Source organism: Amblyraja radiata, chromosome 15 (genome assembly GCF_010909765.2).
Source record: "Amblyraja radiata isolate CabotCenter1 chromosome 15, sAmbRad1.1.pri, whole genome shotgun sequence".
NCBI classification, from domain to species: Eukaryota; Metazoa; Chordata; class Chondrichthyes; order Rajiformes; family Rajidae; genus Amblyraja; species Amblyraja radiata.
The window spans coordinates 54,024,553-54,046,581 of record NC_045970.1 but is presented as its reverse complement, the minus strand read 5'-3'; positions in this window follow the sequence as shown (position 1 = coordinate 54,046,581).

The following is a 22,029-nucleotide window of genomic DNA, read 5'->3' as shown; positions in this document are numbered from 1 at the left end:
TTAGCTCCTCCATTCCTACCGCCCCCTGTTTATCCAGCGTTGGAATATTTTTTGTGTCTTCTATGGTGAAGACTGATACAAAATACTCGTTTAATGCCTTTGCCATTTCCATGTTCCCCACCAACAACTCTCCAGTCTCACCCTCCAATGGACCAACGTTCACCTTAGCCACCCTTTTTCTTTTTATATAGCTATAAAAACTCTTACTATTAGTTTTTATGTTGTTCGCTAAATTCCTTTCATAGTCTATTTTCCCCGTCTTAATTAATCTCTTAGTTATTTTTTGCTGACCTTTAAATGCTTCCCAATCCTCTGCCCTCCCACTATCTCTGGCTACCTTATATGCCCTTGCCTTCAGCCGAATACTATCCTTTATAGTTTTACTGAGCCATGGCTGACTGTTCTTACCCTTACCCCTTTTTTTCTTCATAGGAATAAATTTTTCTTGAAGGTTATACAGTAGATCCTTAAACGTACACCACTGCTCATGTACCGTCTTATTCTTGAGTCTGCTATCCCAGTCAACTTTGATCAGCTCAGTCCTCATACCTTCATAATCCCCCTTATTTAGACTAAGCACCCTAGCCTGAGTTTCAACCTGCTCCCCTTCTATTTGAATATGGAATTCGACCATATTGTGGTCACTTGTTCCCAACGAGTCCCTAACTATGACATTTTTAATTAATCCTGCTTCATTACACAGGACCAGATCCAAGATTGCCTCCCCCCTTGTCGGTTCTGCGACATACTGTTCTAGGAACCCGTCTCTAATACATTCTATAAACTCTTCCTCTAGTCTACCCTGCCCAGTTTGGTTTGCCCAATTAATATGAAAATTGAAGTCCCCCATGATTACAGCAGTTCCCTTTTTACATGCGTCAACTATTTGCAGATTTATGTTCTGACTAACAGCGTCACAGCTATTTGGAGGTCTATAAATTACACCCACTAGTGTTTTTTCCCCCTTGTTATTCTCTATCTGTACCCAAGCTGTTTCACTATCCTGATCCTTCAACGCAATATCCTTCCTCTCTATTGCCGTTATTCCCTCCCTTATTAAAAGGGCCACCCCTCCTCCCTTTCTTTCCTGGCTATCTTTTCTAATTGTCGAGTACCCCTCTATATTTAACTCCCAGTCCTGATCCCCTTGCAGCCATGTCTCCGTAATGGCCACGATATCATAACTATATATACTTAATTGCACCGTTAATTCATTTATCTTATTTCGAATACTCCGTGCATTTAGATAAAGCACTTTCAGATGATTTTTACTACCCTTCCTTTCCGTTTTTGCCCCTTTTACATCTAGAGCTTTATCTTCACACATTCTGGATCCTCCTGTCACATTTTGATTTTCCGCTTCCCCACTGATACCCTGCTCTATTTCCTCTACCCCTGCCGTTATTACCCCCCTTGATACCTCCCCCCCGCTACTTAGTTTAAAGACCTCTCTACTGCCCTAGTTATATGATTTGCCAGGACCCCAGTCCCAGCACCGTTCAGGTGAAGTCCGTCCTTACAGAACAGATCCCCCCTGTCCCAGTACTGGTGCCAGTGGCCCAAGAAACCAAACCCATTTTTCCCACACCAGTCTTTGAGCCACGCATTCAGCTTTTTAATTTTACGTACCCTCGCCGATTTGGCCCGTGGCTCAGGTAGCAATCCGGAGATCAGTACCCTCGAGGTTCTGCTATTTAATTTATTCCCTAACTGCTCAAACTCCTTCAGTAGATCCTCCTTCCTCGTCCTTCCTATGTCATTGGTCCCCACATGGACCACGACCACTGAATCCTCCCCCTCCCTCTGCAAATTTCTCTCCAGCACCGCAGAGATATCCTTAACCCTAGCACCGGGTAGGCAACACAGCCTTCGGGACATGTTCTGCTGGCCGCAGAGAACCTTATCTACCCCCCGAATAATACTATCCCCTATCACAACGGCATTCCTTCTAACTCCCCCCTCTTGAATGGCCCCCTGATCCACGGTGCTGCAGCCAGGTTGCTCATCCCTCCCACAGCCCCTGATCCCGTCCTCACAGTGAGTAAGAGCCTCGGTCATGCTCGTCAGGGACAAGGGCTGTGGCTCCTGCCGCATCTCCTCCTGGTTCTCCCTACCTGCCTCGCTTATGGCCACAGCTTCCTTTCCTTGCTCACTAACTACTGAATTAGTTAATCTGGTCGGTGTGACCATCCCCTGGCACAAAACATCCAGGTAATACTCCCCCTCCCTGATGTTCCGCAGCGTATGAAGTTGGGTCTCCAGCTCATCAATGCGGAGCTCGAGTTCCGCTAGCCTCAAACACTTACTGCAGCTGTAGGGATCATCTACATCAATGGTGTCGACAAATTCCCACATCTCACAGTATAGGCACATCTCCTGGCCGCCCATCTTATATAAGTAATTAACTGGTCCTATTTAAGAATCCCCTACCCGGATTACTGTATTGATACACCCCTTATTTATATAATCCTACCTCCTATAAATGGGAAAGTACTCACCCCAGCCGTAAATTACCTACTGGTTTGGCTGTCTAGTGGTAATTCCGTCCGCTCTTCCTGTCTGGTCCAACGGCTGAGTGCGGCCTCTCCACTGTGGGGCTTCCACAGTCAGCAGCACTTCCGCAATCAGCGCGACCTCTGCACTCACCGGAAATTACGCAATCAGTGTTGTTATCATAGCCGCTCGCTTCCTGGCCCTTGCAGTGTACAGTTCATCAATGGAGGGAAGGTTGCAGCCAATAACCTTCTCTGCTGATCGGACGATTCGCTGCAGCCTCCAGGTGTCGTGCTTGGTGGTGTAATGCAATAGCAAGAAGACTTTGGTAGCTAGTTTGTGGTCTTGGGTATCTGATGGTAGTTTAAAGACAGTGGTGTCGAGGAAGTCCACCCTCTGCTGGCTGGTCACGGCCTTTACCTTGATGGATGGGTGATGGGCATTGAGTATGTCAATAAACTCCTGTAGTTCCCCCTCTGAGTGTGTCCACACTCCCCAAATGTCATCTAGGAATCTGTAGTAGCACATTGGACGCTTCGGACATTTGTGGAAAACTGTCTCCTCCCATTCTGCCATGTATATGTTGGCATAAGCTGGGGCAAACTTCTTCCCCATTGCTGTACCTTTGACTTGTAAATAGAACTCCCCGTTAAATTCAAAGTCATTCTTAGTCAAACCCAGATCCAGTAGTTTAATTAGGGCCTCGTCTGGTCTCTCTGGGTCAGGATTTCTCTGTAGGATGTTTTTAACTGCCTGTATCCCCCTGTCTGTCTCTATGTTTGTGTACAGGCTTTCCACATCCATGGTGAAGAGTATTGCGTTGGGTGGTATGTTGAGGGAGTTAACTATTCGAGTGAAGTGGTAGGTGCCTTTGATGTAGCTGGTGTGTTGTTGTGCCAGTGGGTTAAGGTAGTGGTCAATGTATTCTGCTACCCCATAGGATTCGCTACTGCAATCTGATACTATGGGCCTACCTGGTGGTATTTCTCCAGGCACTGTCCACGTGTCTGGGTTTTTGTGTATCTTTGGGAGCATGTAGAATTTCCTCGCCCTGGGTTGTGCTCCTGTCATGTATTCTACTTGTTTGTCTAGGATGTATCCTGATCTCTTAAGCTCCTCCAAAATGTCCCCTATTTCCTTTTGTGGTTCTTTATATATGGGCTCGTCTGACTTAGTGTAGTGTTCTTTCTTGTTCAGTTGTCTATGTGTCTCGAAGAGGTACTGTTGTCTGTCCATGATGACTATACTTCTCCCCTTCTCTGCCGGTTTGATCACTATCTCGCTGTTCTCCTTCAGCTCTGTCAAGGCCTGCCTCTCTTTTCTGGTGATGTTAGACTTATCTTTCGTTGTAGGCATATCCTCAATGGCTGATGCTGTCTCTGTTGTAAATTCTGTTATCTCCCTTGGGACATACTCGTCGTCTGGGGACCATCCTGTGAGTGGCCTGAAGGGTATGGTTTCGGCAGGTTCTGCGTCACTGAAGTAGTGTATTAACTTAATGGATCAATAGAATCTGTGTAGGTCACCCTGCACTTGTTCCTTGTGGGTTTCGGGAGTAGGGACGAAGGTGAGGCCTCTGTTCAGTACCCTCTCTTGGGTTTCGGTAAGGGAAAATGTCCGAGAAAGGTTGACGATTGTTTTCCCTAGTTGTGGGCCCTGCCTCTCTTGGCATGGTGTCCCTAACAGTTTAAATGCTTCACCCACTCTCTGATCATGGCTCGGGCTGTGGGTTCTGTCCAGTGGATGTGGTCTGGGACTACTTTAAACTGGCTAGTGGGAATGGTGGGAATGTGTTTCTTGGTGTGTATGTAGTCATTAACTTGTCTGAGTGTGTCCTGCTCTGATGCTGGGAGCGACAGGCTGAAGTTGATCATAGGGATGCATATGCTGGCATTAGGGAATTTACGACTGGCCATCCTAATTAGTGTTTGGAGTTGTTTGATGGCAGTCTGTGGTCTTTGTTCCTTATTATTAATGCCAAATGAGAGCATGACTTTTTGAGTTTCTGGACATTGGCTCAATTTGTCCAGAATGGAAGTTCCATGAATGAATTTAGCTCCTGGGTAGCTGTCCAATTGTATGTTATTGTTGGAGAATTTGGGGATCTTGGCAATGTTGGAATCTCCAATTATTAAAATAGGTTTACTGGGTTGTAGTTTCCAGGTAACATTTTTGTAACTTGTGTTTGGGTGTCGGGTAACTTCAGCCAGCCGCTTCCCTGGACCCTTCCTTGTGTGCTGCTGAAATTCATCCTGTGAGTTACTATCTGTGTCTAAAGTCCTCTGGTGCTGCGTGCAGGCCCTACGTGCTGGTCTGACCCTCTGTGCTGGGACCCCGTGTGTTGGAATGGAAAGGGAAGGTGTTGCAGAACCGGACATGTTTACCTGTGACACCGCGGTCGTGACGTCCCTTCCAGCGGTCGCTGTGGTCGGTTCGGTCTCGTCCCGGGAGGGTCTGCGCTCGGCCCGTGGTCTCTGGGAGAGAGGGCCGTGGGTCCCCTGGCGTGAGCAGAGGCTCCGGTAGATAAGGGAGGACGTGCTGGGGGAATCGGAGCGTGTGGGTCGTGGCCAGTCTTCTAACCACGTCCCGGTCGCGTACCGGAAGTGGGCCTGGGGCTCGCGTACCGGGGAGCGCGGCTGGGCCTGGGCCTGGTCCTGTTGCTGGGGTCGCAACACCGCAATCTGGGGGCTGGTGGGTGGACGCACCGGGGTGGTGGTGGGGGGGGGTTTATGTCAGGGCTGGCGGGTCGGAGGCGTGGGTGGCGCGGTCGCGGTGAGCGGGGCCACGGGGAACGGAGCGGGGTGCGCTCTGGATGGGGCGTGATGTCGCCCAAGCCGTGCGGGGCCGCTCGATCTGGTTTTCCTGTGAAAAAGTAAACAAGTCTTGCGGGATATGTACCGCTACATTAGACATTACCGCCGCTGGCCTGGGGGTCTGGAAATCCCGCAAGCTGCTGCGCTGTTCAGGCCCAGTCTCTGAGGTCAGGTTCAAAACTTGATGTCTAAGGTCCTCCATTCTGATTTTAAATTTATCTCCCTAATTTCTCTTATTCCAGATTAGGGCCTTGGTGACAGCCTCCTGCACACGATCAGTGGGCTGGCCCTGGCGGTATTCATCATCCAAATATTCCAGACTGTTTTGGTAATGTTCAATCAAAATTTGTCTTGTTTGTTTTGCCCAGGTTTCAGCATTAGAAGCCAATTTCTTTAATGTTTCCTGGGTGGGATTTGCTGGTTTCACAAAGTGTGTTAATATCTTTGCTTGCCTAGTGAGACCCCCGGGGAGTGCATTCCGTCCTTTAAAACTCCTAGATGGTGTAGAGCCTGGGCCATTTTATAAATAACTCTCACCGCAACTGCAAAGGAATCCCTCGGTCTCGGTTGATTCCTGTGCTGGTTGCAATTCCCCCCATTACTGTTGTTAAGCAATCTCCCTTCCCCCTCTCCCCTCTGCATGTTACAACTCATTTCTGGTTTAGTAGATTATGCTGCAATGCTAACACAGTCAAATCTAAGCATCAATTATCTCTAGTGTCGTAGGGTTAACACCAAGATGCTCACCAAATCTTTGATTCTTTCCAGCTCGCGGAGACCGCTTGCCGAACTCTTCCCGACTGGGCAACGATTTTCCAGTTTCGCTATCTCTGTAGCTTCTTCAGAGAAAGAGATCTAATTCTCGCCGGTTAGGGTTTTTAAGGGGTAGGTTGATGTTCCTCCCTTTCTGGGTGGAGCTTCCCATGTGCTCGGTCCTAGGACCGGTCACTTTGGTTGGGCTCTACCTGTTCTTTGTTTGGACTGGTCGGTCCACTTCCATTGTTTGTAATGTTACCAAATGTATCTGGTATCTTGTATCATTTGTTGCTAGTGTTTTCAGCCTCTCTTGATCAATAAATGTCCAAATTCCTCTTGTCCACTATCATGTTTTGCAAGTCCTTAAGTTATGTATGTGCTCTGCCAACCTGTTTGTAGTCTGTGTGGCGCCAAAGGCTCTTCTGGGTAGGGGGTCCTGGCTGGGATAGGGGTGGGTATGGTGTTGTGGACGTGTCAGGGTCTATTCCCTCTCTTTTGTAGCCTGTCTGGTTTATGGGGGGGGTTTGGTAGGTTCTTCGTATACTAGCTGCTGGGGGGGGGGGGGGGGGGTGGTTCTCTGGGTTCGGGTGTATTTTTTGGGCGGTTTGTTTTGTGGGGATTCAGTGGGGTCTGTTGTAAGGTTTAGGTTGTTGGGGGGGGGAAAGAATTTGGGGGGATGTTTTGGGTTGTTCGTAATGTTTTGTTATGGTGATTCAATGGGGTCTGCTGTTAGGGTTAGGTTGTAGGGTGGGGGGGGGGTTATCACTTGTTTGGGGGGATGTTTTGGGTTGTTCGGGGTGTTTTTAGGGTTGTTTGGGGTGATTCGGTGAGTATTGAAGTCGCTCCTTGTGGCCAAGATGGGGTCGCGGGACTCGGGCAGGCGATGTAGGCCGGAGTTGGGGCCCGGAGTCTGCATCGCCTGCCCGTTGTGGGGTAAGGTCTTGTTCCTGTGCTGCACTTGTCTATGGTGTGCATTATATTACATTCTTCCTTCACAATTCATTCATAGTCATGGAGTCATACAGTGTGGAAATGGGCCCTTTGGTCCAACTTGCCCACACCACACAACATGCCCCATCCACACTAGTCCCACCTGCCCAAACCTACGTATGTTGGGCCCAGATTCCTCTGATCTTATCCTTTCCATATACCTGTCCAAATGTTTTTTAAACACTGTGATAGTACCTGCGTCAACTACCTTCTTCAATAATATTCCATTGCAAGGAATGTTTCTAGGCTGTTGTTATCATCATGGTTGTTAAAACAAATTCAAAATGATGAATTTCGCTCCTTCGCTCCATAGATGCTGCTGCACCCGCTGAGTTTCTCCGGCATTTTTGTGTACCTTCAAAATGATGAATGCTTAACTGGATAAGTAGAAAAACAAAGCTAGATTTCATTGCTTGTTTAAAATAAAAGAGAATTAGCACTGGCAGGACAATGGATGATGTTACCAAAGCCAACTACTGCAAGAAGATCTGACATAATTTGAAAGAAAATGGACAGAGTAATGAATTGGAAAATGTATCTAAAATACAAAGATAAAGGTAAAAAAATAAAGGAGATTAGCCTGAACAGCTCTTATGAGATAGTCTGCATTGTTCCAGCAAAGATGTACCGAATGGCTTCCATCCACACTGTTACTGTGTTAGTTCTATGCCTGATCAAATGTTGCTTACATTGAAGTCAGTCCATGAAGTGAAAGACTGGTCAAACTTGTACCCAAGGTCTGGCCCTGCTCTTGTTGGAATATTTACAAATCGGATGAAGTGAAGCTGTCAGTAAATAACTTTGGAAAGCTAACAGATGGAAAAGCAAGTGTAAATCAGCAGGAAACATGGGTAAATCTCAATAGACTAATAATGTACACTAGGCAGAATATTCTTTGAAATAAAACCAGAAATACAAGCAGGCCTGCCAGAAAACAAAGGATGACATTTGGAACCATAGTCCGGTTGTTTTACGTACTGCCGATTCAAACATCCAACTCAAATCAGTAAATAAGATTTTTTTGGTGTTAGATTAGCTTTGAGAATGCATTAGGACCAATTTACTTTGGACTTTACACTTTGGACCTCAGAGCTACAGCCCAGAAACAGGGCTCTTCGGCCTACCGATTCAACGCCGCCCAGCAATCACCCTGTACACTACAATTGTTCTACACATTAGGGACAATTTACCTCCCCACTTTCCTCCGACACTTCAAAGGTGTGCAGGTTTATAGGTTAATTGGCCTCTGTAAATTGCCCGCAGTGTGTAGGGAGTGGATGCGAAGGTGGAAATAGCGTAGACCTAGTGTGAACGTGCGATTGATGGTCGATGTGGACTTGGGTCAAACAATGGGGCTGTTTCCAATGCTGTATCTTTCATAGAAACATAGAAAATAGGTGCAGGAGTAGGCCATTCGGCCCTTCGGGCCTGCACCGCCATTCAATATGATCATGGCTGATCATCCAACTCAGTCAATTCAATTGATTACATGGTTGACTCTTAGTGCTCATAGCAAGGTCACCAATTGGCCCTGCTCACCAAAGTTCACCTGGTCTTGTGAGTTGACAGCCCACAGTTGAGTTTTGATATGGGTGAGGTGTAGCAAGGCTTCAGTGGTAAGTCGCAGCTTTGTTTTGATGTCCCACCCAGACTTTGCTGACAGCCCTTAAAAGGAGGCAAAGTGGAAGCAGAGCTTTCTGCTTTTAGTTTTTAAATATCCACAGAAATATTTCCAAAATCATTAAAGTTACAACAAACAATTAAAAAAAAGAATAAAGCTAAATTATAATGTAAAGAATTATTATTAAAAGTACTAAAATAATCCACAAGTAATTCACTAAAGGAACAAAGTGCTGGAGTAACTTGGCAAGTCGGGCAGTATCTCTGGAGAATATGCATAGGTGATTGTTCAGGTTAAGACCCTTCTCAGTCAGAAGAAATATTGTCAGTCTGAAGAACGGACTCGACCTGAAACATCATCTACCCATGTCCTCCAAGGATGCTTCTCCCCAGAGGTATTCTTTTGTGTATTAACCAACATCTGTGGTTCTTTGTTTCCATGAATTCACTAATGGAGCAGGATGTCAGATGCTCTAGGCATCTGAGACCTAGAACAGGTCCATATATTGGTATTGAATATAGGTAGTCATCTTTGAAACCTTTGGCCATTGCAACCACGATTCAGCCTGATATGTCAGACAGCAACCTTTGTATGGATTCAATGCCTATCTATAATGCGGTGATGGACCACCTAGACCTGCTGCAGTCGCTTGGTGATGGTCCTCCTGTAGTCCTATTGTTCCTGGATTTTACACTCCATTATGACGGAGGATCAGTAATATATTTCCAAATCAAGTTGATGTGTGATGAGTACTGGAAGTTGAAGTTTGAGATATTTCCACCCTCCTGCTGGCTTTGTCCACCAAGGTGGTAGAAGATACGAGTTTGCCAGATACAATGGGTGAGTAAATGCTGTGCACTTTGCAAAGGGAACAACTACAGCCATTGTGCCCTGTACATTGCCGATGGAAGGAATTGAGAGATATCCATCTAATAAGTTTATTTGACTTGGATGGTTTGACTTGGATGGTGGAATGGTTTTGGGATGTCAGGATATGAGACTGTGATATTCCAGATGAGTTTCTGATAGAGCGAAGGAAATAGGCGACGTTTGGGGGCCGAAACCCTTCTTCACCGAAACGTCGCCTATTTCCTTCGCTCCATAGATGCTGCTGCACCCACTGAGTTTCTCCAGCATTTTTGTGTACCTTTGATCTTCCAGCATCTGCAGTTCCTTCTTGAACACGAGTTTCTGATAGGTTTAGTTTAGAGATACAGCATGGAGACAGGCCCTTCAGCCCACTGAGTCCATGCTAAACACTAATCACCCATTCAACACAGTGGCTCGGTGGTATGGTTGCTGCTCTACAGCACCAGAGATCCAGATTCAATCCTCACTACAGGTATTATATATATATATATGAAGTTTGTAGGTTCTCCCTGTGCCCACTTTTGCTTTCTCTAGGTGCTGCGATTTCCTCCCACATTCCAAAGAGGTGCAGGTTTTGTAGGTTAATTGACTTCCGTAACAATTGTCCCTAGTGTGTAGGATAGAACTAGTGTACAGGTGAACACTGGTCCCCATGGACTTCGGTGGGTTGAAGGGCCTGTTTCCACATTGTTTCCCTAAACTAAACTAAACAAACTAGGTCTAGGTTATCCCACTTTATCACCCACTCCCTACACACTGGGCACAATTTACAGAGGCTACTTAACCTACAAACCTGCATGTCTGGCATGTGCGTGGAAACTGGAGCACCCAGAGGAAGTCCATCTGGTCACAGGGAGAACATGCAAGCTGGTCACAGAGAGAACATGCAAGCTCTGCACAGGATCAAAACTGGGCCTCTGACACTGTGAGGCAGCAGCTCTACCAGCTGCGCAACTCTGCTGCCTGCTGGTTACGCAAGGTTCAGGTTGTGCAAGATTTTCTGTAAGTGCTGCTGGTTGAGAAGGTCAAGAGTAGCTGCAGTAAAAATGGAGAAATACAACGATATCCAAGCACTACATTAAAACTCACCATTGGACAATGACTCTATTTCAATTGGATATTTATTCCAGCATTATGACAGGGAATAAAAGAATGAGATCCAGGCTGGCGTATAGATGCTCCCCGATTTACAATGCTTCGACTTACGATATTGCGACTTTACGATGGTGCAAACGCTGGGCAACAGCAGTGAGTCGCAGCTCAATTTCGGTCACGTGATCACATTGCATTAAATGCGTTTTTGACTTACGATATTTTCGATTTACAATGGGTTTATCGGACGTAACCCCATCGTAGGTCAAGGAGCAGCTGTATTGGTCTTAGTGATCCTGAAAACAAACAGCAAGAAACAAATCCGTATAAAATGCCATAAGTTATCTTTACAAAACTCCCTCTGTGCAGAGCCTGTGTTCCCAGACTCAATGCAGACGGAGAATTTAATCAAGTGATGTTATTTCTGATAATTGCTCTGATCGTACTATTCTGGAAACCACTCTTAAACATTGAATACAGAAAAGTACATCACAGGAACAGGCCCTTTGTCCCACATTGGCTGTGCTGAACTTCTTCTTCTTCTTGCCTTTGAGGCAGCAGAAGTCCGCAGCAGGGTGATGCCATCCAGTTCGACATCCGCAGGTGCCCGCCCTAAAAAGGGCTCATGATCCATGTTGGCGCCAAGCTGTGGCGCTGCTGCTGCTGTTTCTGTTTGTAGTTGTTAGCCTGACTGAGGTCAGTTGACAGTGCTCACCACGGGGAGGTCGATAACATGAGCCCCTAGGATAGATAGTGCCAGTGTACAGGGTGATCACTGCTTAGTGGGCAGGAGGGCCTGTTTCCACAAACAAGTGCAATCACTGGTCAGTGCAGACCAGGTGGGCCAAAGGCCTTACTTCCATGCTGTATATCTAAACTAAACCCCCCCCATTGTCTCCATTGCCTTTTTTGCACTTACTTATGCTCCCTTTGGAAGAACAATACATGCATTACTGGGAACCCCCAGCGCCAACAATGCATCCTTTCAGACTTCAAAATCAGATTGAGGAAGGATGCTTCGAACAAATAACATTTATAGCATTTTCATGATTTTGCACCATAAAGCTCAAATGACCTCCAAGCAATGAAAATAAAGTAATAAATGTGCCCAGAACAATATGTAACCTGATTCTATCGAAGGCAAATATATTGTCCATTTATCTTTCAGCAATGGGGCCATTCAATCCACTAATTAAGTGTCAACTAGATTATTTAATAGGACTCTCAAATGCAAACTCGTGTATAGGATGTTATAACCCTGATGTTAGCAGACACTGCATATCTGTGTTCAGAGATGGCTCTGCATTGATGCAGTCTCAATTATGCTAGGGTGTTAAACCAGGGTGAACATATCTAGCCCCATGGGTATTCAGATAAAACAGTGATCCTCTTCTGCCATTAACTGTGTATGCCGTGGCCTAGTTTAACTTTCTGAAATACGTCACTCCGTACTTGTCTGAGATAAATTTCACCGCCCAATCTTTGCCCACTTTCCCAATTCATCTAGGCTCCATTTTAAATTGTAGACATAGACACATAGAAACATAGAAATTAGGTGCAGGAGTAGGCCATTCGGCCCTTCGAGCCTGCACCGCCATTCAGTATGATCATGGCTGATCATCCAACTCAGTATCCCGTACCTGCCTTCTCTCCATACCCTCTGATCCCCTTAGCCACAAGGGCCACATCTAGCTCCCTCTTAAATATAGCCAATGAACTGGCCTCGACTACCCTCTGTGGCAGAGAGTTCCAGAGATTCACCACTCTCTGTGTGAAAAAAGTTCTTCTCATCTCGGTTTTAAAGGATTTCCCCCTTATCCTTAAGCTGTGCCCCCTTGTCCTGGACTTCCCCAACATCGGGAGCAATCTTCCTGCATCTAGCCTGTCCAACCCCTTAAGAATTTTGTAAGTTTCTATAAGATCCCCTCTCAATCTCCTAAATTCTAGAGAGTATAAACCAAGTCTATCCAGTCTTTCTTCATAAGACAGTCCTGACATCCCAGGAATCAGTCTGGTGAACCTTCTCTGCACTCCCTCTATGGCTATAATGTCCTTCCTCAGATTTGGAGACCAAAACTGTACGCACTACTCCAGGTGTGGTCTCTCCAAGACCCTGTACAACTGCAGTGGAACCTCCCTGCTCCTATACTCAAATCCTTTTGCTATGAAAGCTAACATACCATTCGCTTTCTTCACTGCCTGCTGCACATGCATGCCTACTTTCAATGACTGGTGTACCATGCCACCCAGGTCTCGCTGCATCTCCCCTTTTCCTAATCGGCCACCATTTAGATAATAGTCTGCTTTCCTGTTTTTGCCACCAAAGTGGATAACCTCACATTTATCCACATTATACTGCATCTGCCAAACATTTGCCCACTCACCCAGCCTATCCAAGTCACCTTGCAGTCTCCTAGCATCCGCCTCACAGCTAACACTGCCCCCCGGCTTAGTGTCATCCGCAAACTTGGAGATGTTGCCTTCAATTCCCTCATCCAGATCATTAATATAAATTGTAAATAGCTGGGGTCCCAGCACTGAGCCTTGCGGTACCCCACTAGTCACTGCCTGCCATTGTGAAAATGACCCGTTTACTCCTACTCTTTGCTTCCTGTTTGCCAGCCAGTTCTCTATCCAGATCAATACTGAACCCCCAATATCGTGTGCTTTAAGTTTGTATACTAATCTCTTATGTGGGACCTTGTCGAAAGCCTTCTGAAAGTCCAGATACAACACATCCACTGGTTCTCCCCTATCCACTCTACTAGTTACATCCTCGAAAAATTATATAAAATTCGTCAGACATGATTTACCTTTCGTAAATCCATGCTGACTTTGTCCAATGATTTCACCACTTTCCAAATGTGCTGCTATCCCATCTTTAATAACTGACTCTAGCAGTTTCCCCACTACCGATGTTAGACTAACTGGTCTGTAATTCCCCGTTTTCTCTCTCCCTCCCTTCTTAAAAAGTGGGGTTACGTTTGCTACCCTCCAATCCTCAGGAACTACTCCAGAATCTAAAGACGTGACCCTTTGCTTCATCCACCTTGCAGAGACTGAGTGAGGCACCCCACTTCCTGGTTTTATATTCCCTCCCCCTCCCTCAAGCAGGTGCAGAAGAGAGAATGGTGTTTTTTTTAAACTTCAAGCCAATGCACCCAAGCCACCATTTGCAGTAAGTAGTGCCTTTAAACTTCAAGCCAAAGCACCCAAGCCACCATTTGTAGTAAGTGGTGACCTTCAACTTCTAGCCAAAGCACGCAAGCCACGATTGGCAGTAAGAAGTGCCCTTCAACTTCAAGCCAAATCTACCCGCCACCATTTGCCACCATGTGCAGTAAATAGTGCCTTTCAACGTCAAGCAAATCACCCGCCACCATTTGCAGTAAGTAGTGCCTTTAAACTTCAAGCCAAAGCTCCCAAGCCACCATTTGCAGTAACTAGTGCCTTTCAACTTCAAGCCAAAACACCCAAACAACCATTTGCAGTAAGTAATGCCTTTCAACTTCAAGCCAATGTTCCCATGCCACCATTTACTGTAAGCAGTGCCTTTAAATATCACGTCAAAGCACACAAACCAATATTTATAGTAAGTAGTGCCTATCAGCATCAAGCCAAAGCACACAAACAACCATTTGCAGGCAGTGCCTTTTTCCTTCAAACAAACCGTATTTTCATTTTCAAACCACATTAAGGGTACTAACAGTTGTGTAGACATTTGTTCAGTGTTATTCCGAGCTCATAGAGACGTGACTCTTGGCTTCATCCACAGATTGAGTGAGGCACATCACTTCCTGGTTTATATTCCCTCCTCCTCCCCCCAGCCGGTGCAGCAGAGAGAATGGTGATAATGATTAAACTTCAAGCCAAAGCTCCCAAGCTACCATTTGCAGTAAGTAGTGCCTTTCAACGTTAAACCAAAGCTCCCAATCCACCATTTGCAGTAAGTAGTGCCTTTCAACTTCAAAGCAAAGATCCCAAGCAACCTTTTGCAATAAATAGTGCCTTTCAAGTTCAAGCAAATCACCCGCCACCATTTGCAGTAAGTAGTGCCTTTCAACTTCAAGCCAAAACACCGAAGCCACCATTTGCAGTAAGTAGTACCTTTCAACTTTAAACCAAAGCAGGGGAAGCAGAGAGAATGGTGTTTTTATTTTAAAACGTTAATTCCTCTTTGATTTGTCATCGATGGGAAAAATCCTCCGCATCCTTAGGGCGGAGGGGGCCTCTGAGCAAGGTGGTCAAAAATGACGGCCGTCGGTGGCGGTGTTCTGTCGGAAATCGCAGCACAGTGGGCCCAATGCGGTCAAGATCAGAGATTTAGTAATATAGGTGAGGTGGGAATTGAACCTGGGTTTCTGGGGCTCTGAGTGTCAGCTTTATTCACCGTCGCTCCCAGCGCAGGCCGGGAACACAATCCCCAACTCCACCATCTTACATCCGATCGAGCCGAAACTCTCCCACGCCGCTGTTTGTCATCTCACTTGATCCGCCAGTTCATCTGATCTCCAACAGGGGGCGGTGAGAGGTTTATGTGACTAGATGTCAGATTTGCATTTTGATCAGTTTATTGTCACAAACACAGTGGGGGTGAAGTGAAATTCCTCACCAGCAGTCATAGAAACATAGAAACATAGACAATATGTGCAGGAGTAGAGGCCATTCGGCCCTAAGAGCCTGCACCGCCATTCAATATGATCGTGGCTGATCATCCAACTCAGTATCCTGTACCTGCCTTCTCTCCATACCCCCTGATCCCTTTCGCCACAAGGGCCACATCCAACTCCTTTTTAAATATAGCCAATGATCTGTGGTCTCAACTCTCAACTACCTTCTGTGGCAGAGAATTCCACAGATTTACCACTCTCCGTTTAAAAAATGATTTTTCTCATCTCGGTCGTAAAAGACTTCCCTCTTATCCTGTGTGACCCCTAGTTCTGGACTTCCCCAACATCGTGAAAAATCGACCTACATCTAGCCTGTCCAACCCCTTAAGAATTTTGTAAGTTTCTGTAAGATCCCCCCCCCCCCCAATCTTCTAAAATCTAGCGAGTACAAGCCGAGTCTAACCAGTCTTTCTTCATATGAAAGTCCTGATATCCCAGGTATCAGTCTGGTGAACATTCTCTGTACTATAGCAAGAATGTCTTTCCTCAGATTACGAGACCAAAACTGTACGCAATACTCCATGTGTGGTCTCACCAAGACCCCGTACAACTGCAGTAGAACTTCCCTGCTCCTATACTCAAATCCTTTTACTATGAATGGTACCATACCATTGTCTTTCTTCATATGAAAGTCCTGCCATCCCAGGAATCAGTCCGCTCAGGGAATGGACCATGGACACGTTGATAGATCACAGCGCGTCTATTTGGGGCGCTGCAAATCGGCTGCCCTGCCAGCAGCATGTTTGTGATTTCGACTCTTTTTAGTGTTTTGATTTGGTGTGTCTAATGTTACATTGGGTGTCTCCTGGTGTGCCTTGTGTGGGGGGGGGGGGGGGGGGGGGGGGGGGGGTCGGGGGGAGGAAGAACCACGTTTGGTTGCCTCCTCGAGGTAGAGGCGATCTTTTTCTTCTCGCCTCCCTCGCAGCCTAACATCATGGATGTGAGCGGCCTTATCCGGAGTCGGGCCCGGAGCATCCATCAATCAAATCAATCATTCAATCAACCTTTATTGTCATCTTGCAAAGCAACAGCTGTACACTGCAAAATGAGAAGACGTTTCCCAGGGAATACCGGTGCATCGCACATGAAACAAAACATTTCATACATAAATAACAGTAAAAACAATCCAGTCCCTGATGAAACAGTATAATTAGTTAAAAGCAGGTAAAACAGCTAAAATATAAGACAGTAAAAAACAGTCCTTAAAATGTCCAGGGCAGCTGATTTGAGTGGCCAGTGCCAGAGTTATTAAATTGTCAGTGCAAAAACAATCCGCAGAATCAGGTGGAGTAACTGTTTAGCAGCCTCACAGCCTGTGGCAGGAAGCTGTTTAGCAGTCTGATTGTCCGGGCTTTGATGCTACGGTATCTCTTGCCTGATGGCAGGAGATCTAGATGTGTGTGGAGGGGGTGCAGTTTGTCCTTTGCTATGCTCAGTGCTTTTATCAGGCAGAGGCTCTGGAACAGTTCTTGTACCGAAGGAAGGGACGCGCCAATGATCCTCTCTGCTCCCCTCACTACCCTCTGCAGAGACTTCATGTCTGAGCAGTTACAGTTGGAGTACCACGTGTTCATGCAGTACGTGAGTACAGATTCCGTCGTGCCGCTGCAGAAAGTCCTGAGGATGTTAGTGGGGAGTGAGACCTGTTTGAGTTTCCCCAGGTAGTGCAGTCAATGATGGGCCCGTTTGACAATCCCAGTGATGTTCCTGGACCAGATAAGACTGTCTGTAATTTGCACTCCGAGGAACTTTATGCTCTCCACACTCTCCACCGTGGTGCCACTGATGTTGAAGGGTGTGTGTTTGGGCTGCGCCCTCCTGAAGTCGACAATCATCTCCTTTGTTTTGTTTTGTTTTGCAACAGCAGGTGCAGCGCGCACTTTCCCATGTCCAACAACATGGATTGGAGCGGCCTTTCATGGAGACGGGCACCGAAACATCAGCAGCAGGTGCAGCGCGGATTTTCCATCGCGGAGCGGGCGAACCCTTGCCGGGGGTCGCCAGAGAGGAGTGTTCCGATCGCTGGCCTGTTGACTGACATCATGGGGGCTGTGGTCTGCGGAGCTTCTAGCAGCGGGCAGGGCGTGGACTTACCGTCCGGAATCTGGGTTCCCTTGCCGGGGATCGCCGGATAAGAGCTCCGACCGCCGGCCTGCGTCTATAACATCCTGAAGCCGCGGTCTCCGAGAGGAAAGTGCTGAATTGGGACCTCCAAGACACGTTGGAGTTTCGATCATCGCGACGAGAGGGGCGGTAGAACGGGCCGTCCGTTGTGGCAACTACGGAGGGGTTATGGCACCGACCACGGTTGTACAAAGGAGGACTGAGTGAACTTTGTTGCCTTCCACCACAGTGAAGAACGCTGTGGTAGATGTTTGTGTTAAATTCTATTCTTTTTCAGTGTATAACCATATAACCATATAACAATTACAGAACGGAAACAGGCCATCTCGGCCCTTCTAGTCTGTGCCGAACACTTACTCTCACCTAGTCCCATCTACCCGCATTCAGACCATAACCCTCCATTCCTTTCCCGTCCATATACTTATCCAATTTATTTTTAAATGATAAAATCGAACCTGCCTCCACCACTTCCTCTGGAAGCTCATTCCACACAGCTACCACTCTCTGAGTACAGAAGTTCCCCCTCATGTTACCCCTAAACTTCTGCCCCTTCATCCTCAAGCGATGTCCTCTTGTTTAAATCTTCCCTACTCTCAATGGGAAAAGCTTGTCCACGTCAACTCTGTCTATCCCTCTCATCATTTTAAAGACCTCTATCAAGTCCCCCCTTAACCTTCTGCGCTCCAAAGAATAAAGACCTAACTTGTTCAACCTTTCTCTGTAACATAGTTGCTGAAACCCAGGCAACATTCTAGTAAATCTCCTCTGTACTCTCTCTATTTTGTTATTTCGCTGCTGGCAAATTCATTTCACTGCACCTTCGGGTACATATGAATGGCGAATAAAATAGACTTTGGCTTTTGACTTTGTCTCGCAAAAACGTGCGTCCCGACTTTCACCGTGTGTGATAGCGCCTGTGAATGGCGGGATCGGACAAGCTCAACGTCTCGTCTTGTCTCGGTTCACGTGCCTACAATGTGCTAAAGGTAGACAAAAGATGCCGGAGTAACTCAGCCGGACAGGCAGCATCCCTGAAGAGAAGGAACGAGTGACGTTTTCGGTCGAGACCCTTCTTCAGAGATGCTGCCTGTCATAGAAACATAGACGATAGGTGAAGAATTAGAGGCCATTTGGCCCTTCGAGCCTGCACCGACATTCAATATGATCATGGCTGATCATCCAACTCAGTATCCTGTACCTGCCTTCTCTCCATACCCCCTGATCCCTTTAGCCACCAGGGCCACATCTAACTCCCTCTAAAATATAGCCAATGAACTGTGGCCCCAACTACCATCTGTGGCAGAGAATTCCAGTGATTCACCACTCTCTGTGTAAAAAATGTTCCTGAAAGATTTCCCCCTTATCCTTAAATGTGTGTTGCCCCTTGTTCTGGACTTCCCCAACATCGGGAACTATCTTCCTGCATCCATCCTGTCCAACCCCTTAAGAATTTTGTAAGTTTCTATAAGATCCCCCCTCAATCTTCTAAATTCTAGCGAGTACAAGCCGAGTCTATCCAGTCTTTCTTCATATGCATGTTCTGACATCCCAGGAATCAGTCTGGTGAACCTTCTCTGTACTCCCTCTCTGGCAAGAATGCATTGTCTCAGATTAGGAGACCAGAACTGTACGCAATTCTCCAGGTGTTGTCTCACCAAGACCCTGTACAACTGCACTAGAATCTCCCTGCTCCTATACTCAAATACTTTTGCTCCGAATGCTAACACACCATTCGCTTTCTTCACTGCCTGCTGCACATGCATGCCTACTTTCAATGACTGGTGTACCATGACACCCAGGTCTCGTTGCATCTCCCCTTTTCCTAATAGGCCACCATTCAGATAAAGTCTACTTTCCTGTTTTTGCCACCAAAGTGGATAAACTCACATTATACAGCATCTGCCGCGCATTTTCCCATTCGCCCAGCCTATCTAAGTTACCTTGCAGCCTACTAGCATCCTCCTCGCTGCTAACACTGCCCCCCAGCTTCGTGTCATCCGCAAACATGGAGATGTTGCATTCAATTCCCTCGTCTAAATCATTATTATACATTGTAAATAGCTGGGGTCCCAGAACTGAGCCTTGCGGTACACCACTAGTCACTGTCTGCCATTGTGAAAAGGACCCGTTTTTTCTCCTACACTTTGATCCTGTCTGCCAGTCAGTTCTCTATCCACATCAATACAGAACCCCCAATACCGTGTGCTTTATGTTTGTATACTAATCTCTTATGTGGGACCTTGTCGAAAGCCTTCTAAAGTCAAATCCCGCTGAGTTACTCCAGCATTTTGTGTCGATCTTTTGTTTAAAGCCGCTCCTGCAGTTTCTTCCCACACAAATATGTACAGAACTGCGTTGTAAAATCAGTCGGATTAACAGCGGACTTAGCGGGCACTATTCTGGTAGCTGTTCACGACGATAAGATGTTGTATGTCTGAGCAGAGAGGGGAGGGAGAGGGCAGAGAGGAGGAGGGAGGGGAGAGAGGAGGAGGGAGGGGGAAAGAGGAGGTGAAAGGAGGAGAGAGGAGGGAGAGAGGAGGGGAGAGTGGAGGAGGGATGAGAATGGACAGAGGAGGAGGGAGGGGGAGAGAGGAGGAGGGAGGGGGAGAGGAGGGGGGAGCTGGAGAGATGAGGAGGGAGGGGAAGAGAGGAGGCAGGGGAGTGAGGAGGGGGGGAGAGGAGAAGGCAAAGAGAGAAGAGGAGGGAGGGGAGAGGGGTGTAGGGGGGGGGGGGTAGAGGAAGGAGTGGGAGAGATGATGGGGAGGACAGTGAGTGGGGGAGAGAAGGGGAGAGATAGTGAGGGGGAGAGAGAAAATGAAAGGAGGGAGAAAGGATGTACGGAGAGGGGATGGAGGGGAGAGATAAAGAGGGAGAGAGAGAGGATGCAGGGAGGGAGAGAGGATGGAGGGGAGGAAGATGGAGGGGGAGGGAGAGGATACAGAGGAAGTGTGTGCAGGGAGGGGGAGAGATGTGTGCAGGGCGGGAACAATACATTAAAAAGCAGTGGGTGGGAGAATACAGGGAGAATGGAGGCAGAGGGGATTGTTTAGTTTATTGACACGTGTACCGAGGTACAGTGAAAGGTTTTTGTTGTGTGTAGATACATGATAAGGGAATAACGTTTACTGCAAGGTAAAGCCAGCAAAGTCCGATCGAGGACAGTCCTCTGGTCACCAATCTGGTTGATAATAGTTCAGGGGACACAAAAATGCTGGAGAAACTCAGCGGGTGCAGCAGCATCCATGGAGCGAAGGAAATAGGCAACGTTTTGTGACATCTGAAGAAGGGTTTCGGCCTGAAACGTTGCCTATTGAGTCTGAAGAAGGGTTACGTCCAGAAACGTTGCCTATTTCCTTCGCTCCATAGATGCGGAGGTACAGTGAATAGCTTCTGTTGTGTGTATAGATATATGATAAGGCCGTTGAGTTTCTCCTGCACTTTTGTGTACCTTTGATTTTCCAGCATCTGCAGTTCTTTCTTAAACACAGATCTTATTTCAGGACCGATCTCTCGTTGTGGCAGGATGGTTCAGTTGCCTGATAACAGCCGGGAATAAATCCTCACAGAATCTGGAGGTGTGTGTGTGTGTGCGTTCGTTTCCATACTTCTGTACCTCTTGCCCAATGGGAGAGGGGAGGATAGGGAGTGACCGGGGGTGAGACTGGTCCGCGATGATGCTCCTGGCCTTGCCGAGGCAGCGTGAGCTGTAGATGGAGTCGATGGAAGGGAGGTTGGTTCATGTGTGTGTGTGATGGTCTAGGCCAGGGCCGGCCTTAAGCCGATTGGAACGATTGCTCCCAATTGGGCCAAGCGAGTAAGGAGGCCCCAGAGTCATCTACTCTCAGCTCGGGTAGATCAATACACGGAGGGCCGGGCCGGAGTTTGGAGCAACGTTTACAAACCTCCGCCTCATCTCACATGCGTTCGCCCGGACCGCGGCACCCGCTCCCGCCGCCAGCCCTCCACCCCCCCCCTCTCCTTCTCTCCTTCCCTCCCTCCTTCCTCTCTCTTTTCCCTTCCCTCATTCGCTCCATCACTTCTTTCTCTCCTTCCCTCCCTCCTTTCCCTACTCCCCACCCTCCCATCCTTCCTCCCTTCTCTCCCTCCCACACTCCCTTCTCTCCTTCCCTCCCACATACACACATCACGCACATATAACTAACACACACAACTAAGTTAGGATGGGGTAGAAGCCCAACGGGTAGGATGGGGCTGAAGCCCAACATTTAATGTATGAACTGGTTTTTCAACAATGGTTATTGGTTTTCCAGGATCTATTAAATTAAATTACTATTAACCATATAACCATATAACCATATAACAATTACAGCACGGAAACACGCCACCTCGGCCCTACAAGCCCGTGCCGAACAACTTTTTTCCCTTAGTCCCACCTGCCTGCACTCATATCATAACCCTCCATTCCTTTCCCATCCATATAACTATCCAATTTATTTTTAAATGATACCAACGAACCTGCCGCCACCACTTCCAATGGAAGCTCATTCCATACCGCTACCACTCTCTGAGTAAAGAAGTTCCCCCTCATGTTACCCCTAAACTTATGTCCCTTGATTCTGAAGTCATATCCTCTTGTTTG